We start from the raw sequence: 10,680 nt of genomic DNA, 5'->3' as shown, positions 1-10,680 counted from the left end.
CAGTGCCCTCGGAGCCAATCACCCCTCAAGAGCATCACCAGCTAGGGACCACCCTGAATCTCTCAGGAGGATACTTCGGACACCCGCAACATCCCCTTGAGCCAATACCCTCTTCTGACCATTCCTCATGTCTTTATTCCTTTTGTTACAAAACTTCCTCGAAAAGCAGGCCTGTTGGGATGGTAGCCCACTAGAGTGCCTGCCCAGCACTTACAAAGACCCGGGTTCCATCCCCAGTATAAACCAAAGGTGATAGCAGATCTGCAGGTTCTGGAGGAGTAGGGAGCTGGCACCGGCTGTAGGAGCATCATCTGTGGGACCCAGGTACGCAGCAGGTGTTGGGGGGCACTGTCCAGCTGTAGGAGCTTCATCTGTGGGACCCAGGTACTCAGTAGGTGTTGGGGGGCACTGGTCCCAGCTGTAGGAGCATCATCTGTGGGACCCAGGTACTCAGCAGGTGTTGGGGGGCACTGTCCAGCTGTAGGAGCACCATCTGTAGGACCCAGGTACACAGCAGGTGTTGGGGGCACTGTCCAGCTGTAGGAGCTTCATCTGTGGGACCCAGGTACTCAGCAGGTGTTGGGGGCACTGTTCCAGCTGTCTCTGCTTCCAGCCAACAGGGCTGGTTCAGCCAGCTCAGCTGATCCCAGGATGCAGCCTCCCCCCCCCCCCCTTCAGCCTCAGAGCTGTGGTGCTGCAAGGCTGGCCAGGCCTCTGCTGAGAAGCCTGGGACAGAAACCTGACCCCCGGGCTTCCATTTCTCACCTGTGGGACAGAACACCTGCCATGCTGCAGGACAGGGGCAGAGGGCAGAGCTGGAGACATGGAGGCTTTGAGGTGTCTGTCTCGGCACGGTCTGCAGGATGCCACACACGTGCTGTGCCACTGCAGGTGATGTGTATGTATGTGTTGGGGGCAGGGGGATTGTTTTGTTTTAGACAGGGTTTCTCTACATAGCCCTGGCTGTTCTGGAACTCACTTTGTAGACCAGGCTAGCCTTAAACTCACAGAGATTCACCTCTCTCTGCCTCCCAAGTGCTGGGATTAAAATCATGTGCCAACCACCACCTGGCATGTGTTCCTTTTTAAGACTCAGGTTCACTATGTAATTCTGGCTTAAACATGTTATGATTAAAGGCACGTTCCATGGTGCCCAGCCTCCCTAGTATATTTAGCATGAAATACAGACCTCCTCTATCATCCCAGCCTGGCCACTTCTCAGTCCTCACTCAGCCACTCTGGACATGCTGGGCATCCTGCTGGTCCCCAACGTGTGTCAGACAGAGGGAATTTGCACATACATCTCCTTGGATCTGGACTGTTCCTTCTCATTGGTTCCCAGCACACTCACTTTTGCTTGTGACTTAAGTCTAGTTTGCTACCCATCGCTCACAGAAATTTTGCTGCCCACTTGGGCTAATTGGTCAGTCTGTCATTTGCCCTACCTTTTTCATGTCTCAGATCTAGGAACTGAGCGGGTGCACATTTCTTTCATGGTCACAGCATTCGTCTCTCTTTGTAAACACCTTGTTTGCTTTTACTGTGGGCCACCCAGAGTGCCCTTCTGAATGTACATCACCTCTATAGCAGAAGAAACTGGATTTACTTTTTTAATTGTTATATATACACATCACTTGGTGCAGACTAGATGCTTATTTAACTGTAGTCATAAGTTTTCCTGTGTCCCGCCCGGCCTGCCACGTGGACAAATCTCCCCCACTCGAGTCCTGCAGCCACTTGGTCCCAAGTAAACACAGAGAGGCTTGTATTATTTACAAACTGTATGGCCTATGGCTTTAGCCGCTTGCCAGCTAGCTCTTTCATCTTAAATCAACCCGTTTCTATACATCTATAAGTTGCCACATGGCCATGGAGTTACCCGTCTGCTGACATCTTGTTGCTCCTTCAAGGCGGGCTCACATCTCTCTTCCGCCTCTGCCTTTCCTCTTCCTGTCTCTCTCCTTGGATTTCCTGCCTGGCTATAACCTGACTCGCCATAGGCCAAAGCGGCTTTCTTTATTAACGAATCGTAGCAGCACATATTCACAGTGTACAGAAAGACATCCCACAGCACTTAACACACATTAACTGGATACTAGTGACTGATAGACACCGAGTGCTTCCTCTGTGCTGGGTACTTCCTGCTCTCAGAACTTGGCGTATACTTAGCTTATTCAACCCAGGAAGGGAAGTAACATGAGAGAACTGAGATGCAGGAAGAGGCTTTGCCGGATCACAGGCCTGGGAAATGATAGCACCAGGATGTTTATGTAGCCTAATTCCAGAAGGAACAAGCCCTCTAGTCAGTCTCTGTCACTGGAATTAGCCCCTGAGATAATCCACTTACAAAGAGAAAAGGATTTGTTTTGCCTCACGGAAGTTCTAGTCCATGGATGGGCTCCACTGTCCCATGGAGTCCAGGGTGACATATGATGGCAGGAGTGTGTGAGGAATAAAACCACTCACCTCATGGCCAGGAAGGAAGAGGACAGGCCCCACAATTCCCTTTAAGGGTGTGTCACCAGTGACCTAAGGGCCCCACCAATCAAAAGTTCCACAGCCTCCACTAGGAGCTGGTCTAGGGCCATGCAGTCCTACACAGACTTGACAAAGATCACCACCACCTGGTTAAACTCTAGGACGTCAAGAAGGTCGAAGAGCTTCTGGTTCTTCTCACTGTCCTTGAGCTTGACGTAGTACTGCAGTAGCCCATGTAGTGTATGCTTGGTCTCGTCGTCATCCACAAACACCTCCATGGGATCCTGCATGAACTTCCTGCGGATGGACCGGATCTCCTTGCTCAGGGTGGCACTGAACATCATGTGTTGCTTCTCACAGGTGTCACTTGAAAGATCTCTTGCATGTCCCAGAGTATGTCCAGCTGTCCCAGCATCTTGTCACATTCATCTAGCACAAAGTGCTTCACGTTCCTCAGGTTGAGGCTCCTGCTCCGTGTGAGTGCCAGGATCCGGCCTGATGTCCCCACCACAAAGTGGGGATGGTTCTTCTTCAACACATTTTCATTCTTTTTAATGAAGAAACCCCCAAAGAACATAGATACCTTGATGCTGGGCATGTGCTTAGAGAAGCGCTCATACTCCTTGCTGATCTGAAAGTCCAGCTCCCTTGTGTGGTACATGACCAGTACTGATACCTGGCCATTGATGGGCTCAATCTGCTGCAGGGTGGCCAGCACAAACAGCTGTCTTGCCCATCCCAGACTTGGCCTGGCACAGGACACCCGTACCCAGAATGGCCTGGGGAATAAACTCATGCTGGACCTCTGAAAGGCGCTCAAAGCCACAGTCAACTATGGCTCTCAGGAGCTCCAGCTTCAACAGAAAATCCTGGAAACCAGAACTGTGAATGGAGACACAAGATCCTTTGACATCTTTCTTTGGGGGAGCTGGAGTGCTCTCCTGGGGTGCTCGGGGCTCTTCATCTTCATCATAATCCAAAAGCTCATTTTCCACATCCTGTTCTGCCATGGTACTGTGTCTCCTGGTTCACTTCTGAGAGCTTCTAAGAGAGTTGCCCATCTGGTTGTAGGTCGCGTCTCTGGACATGAGCTGCAACGCTTCCTGCCTGGAGTCCAACTTGGGTCTTGCTTACTGGGCTTATCACTTACCACATTGGGCGCCAGATGTTGCTTGAATTTCTAAAGGTCTTATAATAAAAAACCCAGAGCCAGATATTGGGGTAAACGCTGAAAGATCAGAGAGACAAAGGAACAAACCACTAGGGAAACTTCTCACCTCACCAACTCCATGAATCCTCTGACTGAAAGCCTCTGAATCCACAGCCGAAACAGCTCCAGCCAAAAAAGCCTCCAGTTGAAAAGAGAGTCAGTCTCTGTCTCCTCACGCCTTATACCTTCCTCTGCCCAGCCACATTACTTCCTTCTTAGGGCTGGGATTAAAGGCATATGATTCTCTGCCTGGCTCTGTTTCTCTCCTAGACTGAGTCAATCTCATTCCAGGGTGCCTTTGAACTCACAGAGATCCAGACAGATCTCTGCCTCCTGATTAAAGGTGTGTGCCACCACTGCCTGGCCTCTATGTTTAATATAGTGGCTTGTTCTGTCCTCTGATCTTCAGGCAAATTTTATTAGGGTACATGATACATCACCACAGCTCTATTTTTTACATCTTATTTTTATTTTTTATTTATGTATATTGGGGGTGTAGAGAGATGTAGAGGGATATGTGCATGCTCATTATGCCCTGGAGTTAAAGTTCCAGGCAGTTGTGAGCCACCCTGTGGGTGCTGGGAACTGAATTTGGGTCCTCTGAGAGAGCAGCCATCTTCCCGGCAGTACCTTTCCATGTTTTTGCTTGTTTGTTTTTTGTTTTTTCGAGACAGGGTTTCTCTGTGTATTATAGCCCTGGCTGTTTTGGAACTCACTTTGTAGACCAGGCTTGCTTCAAACTGGAAGAGATTCACCTGTCTCTGTCTCCTGAGTACTGGGATTAAAGGCACGCGCCGCCGCCGCCGCCGCCATCACCACCACCACCACCTTGCGTGCTATTTTTTACAACTGATTGGGAAAAGGAAAGGAAACAGCCTCCTGAGACCCAAAAGCAACACAGCCCTAGGGACACCTTGATTTTAACCCAGTGAGACTCACCTCAGATCACCTCCAGAGCCAGCGATGATAAATTTGTGCTCTCAAGTCACTGAACTTGTCATAATCTGTTATGGAAGCAGTAGAAAAGTAGTTAACATACTAACTCATAATACATTTGAACAAAAAGCCAGTCTATAAACATTCCAGAAAATCATAGTGAGAATGAAAGTAGAGATTTGTAACAAAAGTGGAGTAATTACAAATACTTGCAAATGATTCAACACATCTTTTTTTTTGAGTCAGGGTCTTACTTTGTAGCCACTTCTGCCTACCTCTGCCTACTAAGTGCTGGAATTAAAGGCATGCACCTGGCAGTAGCTCCCTTTCTGCACGTACTCTGACTGCTCAAGGTTCAGTCAGTTATTTACTGTCTGGGACCCCTCACCAACTTAGAGCTGCGTGCATGGGTCAGTGTGAACATGCAAGGCCAGTCAGCCTCCATGGTAGCTCAAGAACAAAGCCTGGGACTTGTCCAGGCCTGCCCAAAAATGATAACCGTAACCCCCAACCAGTAAATTCAAAGGTTACACACCCTCATCCAATCATATGATGCTAAGGCTTGTACCACTCTGCTTGTGGTTTTTCCTTTAAAAACCCCTCACCCTGAGCGCTCAGGGCCATCCTCCTCCACCTGCTGTGTTGAGTGCTGGACACAGACCAAGCCCGCCTGGGCTTGCTTGTTATCAATAAACCCCTGTGTGTTTTGCATCAGATATTGGCTCTGTGGTGGTCTTGCTTTGGCGTCTTGCAAGGCGGCCACAATACAACCATCTGTAATTCCAGTTCCAGGGGATCTGACTTCTGGAGTTCATAGGCACCAGACACAGGCATGGTACAGTAACATATGTGTAAGCAAATCACCCATACACATAAAAATCAGCTAATTAATTAAAACAAATAAATCATTTTTGAAAGAGGAAAATAAAATGGAAAACAAGAATATTATTGATAGACTCAATAAATTCCATGATAAGTATTTTGAATCCCTGGTATTAGGTTTCTCCGCCAACGCAGTAAGACAAATCTAGCCCAATTAAAAAGTAAAGGACCGGTCTTGATCTGAGCAAAGCACTCCCAGGTGATCTGGGGGAAGGAAGGAAGAGAAATCCCATGGCAGGTCGATGAGCCTGAACTTAAATAATACCCTGTAGGCTCGGTCTTGAGCAGCTCCAGGGGAGGAGCTGCTGCTTGGCCAGCTTTCTGAAGAGCAGGATTTGGGGGAGGGAGCTGAGGCGGAGCTTCCAATGACACTCCACAAATGGTTCTTTTTGTTTGTTTGTTTTGTTTTTTTCCAAGACAGGGTTACTCTGTGTAGTTTTGGTGCCTGTCCTGGATCTCGCTCTGTAGCCCAGGCTGGCCTCAAACTCACAGAGATTCGCCTGTCTCTGTCTCCCAAATGCTGGGATTAAAGGTGTGTGCCATCACCGCCCAGCTTCATAATTGGTTCTTTCTGAAGCAAGGTGTCAGGGCCAGGCAGGTTGGCACAGGACAGTCATTTTAGTACTTGGGAAGCCGAACAAGAGAAGCAACAGTTAGAGGTTAGCTTGGCTTATATAACAAGACTTTACAAAAAAGAGAGAGAGAGAGACTCAGAATGGCTAATTTCAGTGAAGAGGGTATGAGGACATAGATGGGACTCCTTGGAAAGATGGTCAAAGTTGATTTAAAACCAGCTCTGCTCCAGAAGAGGGCACAGGAGAGGAGACCTGGTTCTTTGTTTTCTCTCCTTCATAGCTAAGCACACACATGTGTGATTTCTTCCTTAGTCCAGTGGCAGGCCTAAGAGCTGAGACATCGCCCTACCATCTGGCCCTCTGGGCCAAGCATGAAGGGCCCTCAAAGCACCTGCTCCCTGCTGGGACCTTGGCCTGGAGCTCACGGAAGGAGAGAAAAATCTAGCCATGGGACACATAGGAGGTGTCAGCCACAGAGCCTTGCACAGAGTGAGGTGGGAACTCAAGGGACTTGTGTTTGCCTAGGATCCTGATCCCAGGAGAGAATAAAAAGAGCTGAAGGAGAACACAGGAGTCTGGGAGCAAAGACAAGTCAGGGAGGAGCAGCCTGAAGAGTTGGGTTCTCCCTGCTAGGAGCAGGAGGCAGGAGGAAGGTGAGCCCTGACTGCCCACTGGGGACACTCACTTGATCCCATGGGGCACTGTGGGGCGGGAAGGAGCTGCTACACAGGGATGATACTTGAGTTTGGGAAGGACCACACTGACTGGAATGGAGAATTAGAGACGAGCAAGAGACGGTGGCAGCCTGGGAAGGAAGTAGCTACTACAGCAGTGGCTCCAACTGTGTTGCTGTGCAGGGATGGGGTCACGTGAGGAGACAGGACTCAGGAGTAGCAGACTAGTCACGGGCTGTAGGTAGGTTATGGTTGAGAATGCATAAAGGTTGACACCTTGGTGTTGGGGGTATTTGATCACACTGGGAACCCCGAGTTTGCATTTGCGTTAATTAAATAAAATTAACCTTGGGTCAGGAGGCTGCATTAACAAATAGTCGACAGAAAGTAATCATAGAGCATCAGAGGGCATCCTGGAGAGCTAGAGAGACACAGGAAGTAGTAGGGTGGGGTTTGGAGTGGCACAGCTTTTTCTGGTGTGTGTGGCTAAGAGGAAGGACAGGTCTTTCAGAGACGCCAGCAAGGATGGAAAGTTAGCTAATTGCATCCCAGCCTCTCTGAGCTAGCAGGTTTTCACCCCAGCCTTTGAATCTCAAGTCTTATTCGTAAATAGAATGATAGAGATTTAGTTCAAGCTACCTTTAGCTGCAGAAGCAGGGTGGATTGTTGCTGGAGAATTTCTCTGCAGCTCCTGCCAAGTCCCGCCAGTCCCAGAGCCCACTTATAAAATAAACACACAGACACTTATATTATTTAAACTGTTTGGCCTAATGGCTCAGGCTTCTAGCTATCTAGTTCTTAATATCTTAAATTAATCCATTTCTATAAATCTACACCTTGCCACATGGCTCGTGGCTTACCAGCATCTTCACATGCTGCTTGTCATGGCAGTGGCTGGCAGTGTCTCCTTCCACCTTCCTGTTCTCCCAATTCTCTCTATTAGTCCTGCCTATACTTCCTGCCTGGCCACTGGCCAATCAGTGTTTTATTTATTGACCAATCAGAGCAACAGATTTGACATACAGACCATCCCACAGCAGCAGATGCCTGTGGGAACAGAATTCCCACCAGGCTGCAGCCAGAGTGGCCAGGTCATTGCTAGAGAAGCAGGCTGGTAACTGCAGAGATGCAGTGTCTGGCTGAAATATCAGTAGATTAAGGCACAGCCACTATGTCAAAGTTAAAACAACACCTTGGTGTCTGATGGAGGCTAAGTGGTGAGGGCAGCCATTTACTATCTCTGCCTGGGGTACCAGCCTCCAGGAACACAGGGCTCAAAGGGAAATCCACAGAGTCAGTGTGTCCTAGACTTTTTTTTTATCTGAGGGGATTAGGGAAAGACCCTCACAATCTTTCTTGATGATTTCCCTCTTTATTCTCTATTCTTTTACAGTATAATTTTTCTCTACAGGTTATATACCCCTACAAAGTTTTTCAAGCAATATAGGAATTACAGTGTAGTTACATTCTATTTTTCAAGTGAATGATTATAATGAATACATGCAAAAACATGTTTTTCATCTCCCTTACATGATTAAAACAAAGTCACCCCAATAACCCATATATATTTACATCTAAGTAACTTGTTATAGAATATGGGCAAGCAGAGGGTATTTTTTTTTCTCAGCCAATTCTTTTGTTGGCAGGCTGCATATTGTGGCTACAAAGAAAGGATCAACCACTTTATTATTTATCTTGAAAGGTAATCTTGTAAGGAATCTTAAAGGAATCACAAACCTAAGCTTTTATGCATAAAAACAGTCAGTTCTCCTTTAAATCTTTGAGGTGCATACACACTCATCAATAGTTTCTTATATCAGGAGACTGAGGGCAGAAATGGATACAAGGAACCAACATCACCTTGGTTCATCAACCGACCTTAGCCAGGAAAGTATGTTAGCTAGTAACAACTGGCTGCCTTGTATTTTTGAGCTCAGCTATGTGCCCTAGTGAACTTTAGATTGTTTTCTGGTTTTTTTTTTCATATCAAAGCTAGACAGTACAAATATTATGAAAAAACATTTGCTCTAACCTGAAGTTATTTTAAGGCTTTGTTTCAACCATGATGCACACTGAAACCTGTGACTGCATCCTTCAACATTAAGATTAGAGGAATTTGAGCCAGCCTGGCTCCTGGGACTCAACTGTTTTTCTTAATCATTAACTTGAACTGCGATCTATGCAGCTCCTTAGGTGAAACTCATAGGCCCTCGCTGTGTAGAATTTCCTTGTATTTATTTTTATTCATCAAAACTCGGTATAAACTAATATTATTATTAGTTTATCAATTAGACAATACAGCTTCGGAAGGAATCATCTTCATAATAATCACAGGTAAAAATGCCCAGTAGAATAGGATGTTTCCATGAGATAAACACACATTACAGGCAGTGGGGAATTCACCACACCCATTCGCCCCATGCCAGATACCAGAGAAAGACAGCAGCAGCAAACATGTGAAGGCACAGCAGAAACAAAAGACATTCTGGGGGTCTGTGGTCTCGGGGGCCTTACCTTTCCGAGATTCACCCATCAGGGATTCGCCTCCTGGTGGACTGACACTTCTAACTTCAATTGCCACCTGCTGCTCCTCTGACACAGCCACCAGCCATCAGCCACCAGCACTTTACCCAAATGGGAAATATGGCGAGAGCTGGCTAGAGAATCCACTCAGTTTGAGACTTGTTACTTTGAAAAGCTTATGGCCATCCTGGTAGAGGCAGCCAGGATTCTGCTGGAGATCTGGGCCAGGTGCACAAGAGAGGTCTGGGAAGTAAAGGATAAGAGCAATCAGGATCTGGAGGGATGAGGATGAAGGGAACTGTGGGCATGGCTAAGAGCCCCAGGGACAGTTCTAAAGGAGCACTTCTCAACAAGGCTCACATTGGGAGCACTGCTTCCTGGAAGACAGGACATTTCCAGGGTACACACCTCCCACCTACAACTCCAGGAAGTATTGGAACTCTACTTGACGAGGAAGCAAGCCGTTAGAGATCACTGATGTACCATTGTTCTTGTCAGTGTGACAAAAAATACCTAGCAGAAGCAATTTAAGGAAGGAGGTGTAGCCCAGCATGGTGGTGCATGTCTTTAATCCCAGCACTCAAGGCAGGCAGATCTCTGAGTTTGAGGCCAGTCTGGTCTGCAGAGTAAATTCCAGGACATCAGGGCCACACAGAGAAACCCTGTCTCAAAAATTAATTGATTGATTGATTAATTAATTAATTAAAAGAAAGAAAAAGAGGTGTTTCTTCTGGTTCATAATCTGGAAGTGTAGTCCATTATGACAGGGAAAGCATGAAGACCAGGACATGGCTCCTTTCCATCTCGATGGCTCCAGGAGCAGGAAGGACTGGAAGCAGGGCAGGGCTAAAACCCTCAAGCCTGCTCCCCAGCTGCCTGCCAGCTAGGTCTGATGTCCCAAAGATTCTACAGCCTGTCCAAACAGCGCCACCAGCTGGAGATCAAGCACAGAAAACATAAGCCCCTGGGTGACATTTTACATCCAAACCACCTGTCAGAAAAAAACACATTCAGGTTAAGGAGCAAAGCAAGAGCCCAAGATGGGAGGCCAAATGAGTTAGAGATCTGGGGAACACCAGAGAGGGAGGTGCCCTGTTAGCCTGTGGCTCTCACTGTTCGTGTGCACAAGGCAGCCTGCGAAAACCCCACACTCCTGCTCCTCCCCATTCGGTTGCAGGAGACCCTGGAGTCTGCATTGCAAAGAGCGCTATAGGAACCACCTCTGCGATGGAGAATTGTGGGAAGACTCTTGGGGTTGGTGCTGCCAGCAGGGGAGATGAGTCCCTGTGAAATAAAGAAGGTCTATCCGTTTCTGCTTCTCAGAAGGTCACTGGTAACCAAGAGAGAGGAAATTTCAGTGGCATTGTGGGAGGGGAAGCCAGATTGCGGTGGGCAGAAGAAT

The 10,680-nt window shown here is 47.6% G+C and overlaps 1 pseudogene across 1 annotated transcript; it reads right to left on the bottom strand.

The window, feature by feature from the left end:
• Window positions 1–1,763: 1,763 nt before the first annotated feature.
• Window positions 1,764–9,365, bottom strand: LOC121824290 (ATP-dependent RNA helicase DDX39A pseudogene; annotated as a pseudogene). The gene is made up of 3 exons (XR_013046504.1): window positions 9,270–9,365; window positions 4,628–4,692; window positions 1,764–3,706 (listed from the first exon to the last, which is right to left on the bottom strand). The product of XR_013046504.1 is annotated as an ATP-dependent RNA helicase DDX39A pseudogene (transcript).
• Between the last annotated feature and the right edge of the window lie 1,315 nt (window positions 9,366–10,680).

This window comes from Peromyscus maniculatus, chromosome 20, assembly GCF_049852395.1.
Source record: "Peromyscus maniculatus bairdii isolate BWxNUB_F1_BW_parent chromosome 20, HU_Pman_BW_mat_3.1, whole genome shotgun sequence".
Classification (NCBI taxonomy): domain Eukaryota; kingdom Metazoa; phylum Chordata; class Mammalia; order Rodentia; family Cricetidae; genus Peromyscus; species Peromyscus maniculatus.
Note: the sequence above shows the minus strand (reverse complement) of the source record. Positions and strands in the feature narration are given on the sequence as shown.